We start from the raw sequence: 1358 nt of genomic DNA, 5'->3' as shown, positions 1-1358 counted from the left end.
GAGCCAGCCCCTCTGTGCCTCTTAGTTTCCCCATCTGTCAAATGGGGCAAAGATGCCCAGCAGTGCCTGGGTTATTTTAGGCTCATTAAGTATTTGTAAGAAGGAAAGGAGGGAGGGAGGTGCCAGGCAGGAGGCTGGTCCTGCAGGGCCCAGTGGTCACAAGTGGTGTCGAAAGAAAGAGAAAGAAAGAAAAGACCAAAAGACAGAAAGAGCAGGAGAATGAGAGACCCAGAGAGGGGTAAATGAAGAGACTGAGAAAAAAAACTGAAAGAGAGAGATGGGGACTGGGGTGGAGGAGTTGTTCAGGCCTCTGGCAGCCATTAGAACCCTTGCTCAGAGAGAAAAGGGCCTCCAAAGTCTTACCCCTCAGGTATAACTACTGTTGTCTGCCTGTGGGGTATTCCCTTCTTAAAAATTATTTTTCATTGCATTCACCATTATATTTTTAAAAAATATAAATAGGATGACACAGGTACTGATTTGCAGTCTGCTTGTTTTAACTTTGCTAATGTCCTTAAAAAAAACATGGGTAGCCATCCAGCAATCATTCATTGTATGGGTGTATAATATTGACTTAACTAATCCCCTTTGATAGGGTCTGGGATGTATTCTGATATTGATTTTTCTTCCTTTTTTTTCCTGCTGTTATGAGCAGTGCTTTGGGTACAATCCATGTAAATGTTTCTTGGAACTTGCTTGGTCAAAGAGTATGAACCATTGACATTTATTTAAAAACTAGAGGCCCAGGGCACAAAAATTTGTGTACTCGGGGGGGTCCCTCAGCCCAGCCTGTGCCATCGCACAGTCTGAGACCCCTCGAGGGATGTCCACCTGCTGGCTTAGGCCTGCTTCCCACGGGATCGGGCCTAAGCTGGTAGTCAGACATCCCTCTGGCAGCTCAGGAGCCCTCGGGGATGTCCACTTGCCAGTGGGTAGCAGGCTGAAACTGCAGTTGGACATCCTTAGCACTGCTGAGGAGGCGGGAGAGGCTCCCGCCACCACTGCTGTGCTGGCAGCCGGCAGCCTGGCTTGTGGCTGAGCAGAGCTCCCCCTGTGGGAGTGCACTGACCACCAGGGGGCAGCTCCTGCATTGAGCGTCTGCCCTCTGGTGGTCAGTGTGTGTCATAGTGACCAGTCCTTCTGCTGTTAGGGTCAATCTGCATATTACCCTTTTATTATATAGGATAGAGGCCTAGTGCACAGGTGGGGGCTGGCTGGTTTGCCCTGAAGGGTGTCCCGGATCAGGGCCACACCCCTTCAGGGTGGGGGTCCCCACTGGGGTGCCTGGCCAGCCTGAGTGAGGGGCTAATGGCTGTTTGCAGGCTGGCCAAGCCCCCCAGCGGGCACCCTCACCCCAT

General features: G+C 51.2%; 1 protein-coding gene across 5 annotated transcripts in view; it reads left to right on the top strand.

Moving 5' to 3' along the window:
• The window catches only part of MARCH2 (membrane associated ring-CH-type finger 2), a 21356-nt gene that overhangs the window by 18012 nt on the left and 1986 nt on the right, over window positions 1–1358 (top strand). The gene's annotated exons all lie outside the window — the stretch shown is intronic.

This window comes from Myotis davidii, unplaced genomic scaffold (genome assembly GCF_000327345.1).
Source record: "Myotis davidii unplaced genomic scaffold, ASM32734v1 scaffold479, whole genome shotgun sequence".
NCBI classification, from domain to species: Eukaryota; Metazoa; Chordata; class Mammalia; order Chiroptera; family Vespertilionidae; genus Myotis; species Myotis davidii.
The sequence above is the reverse complement of the archived record's forward strand: the minus strand, read 5'-3'. Positions and strand labels throughout refer to the sequence as shown.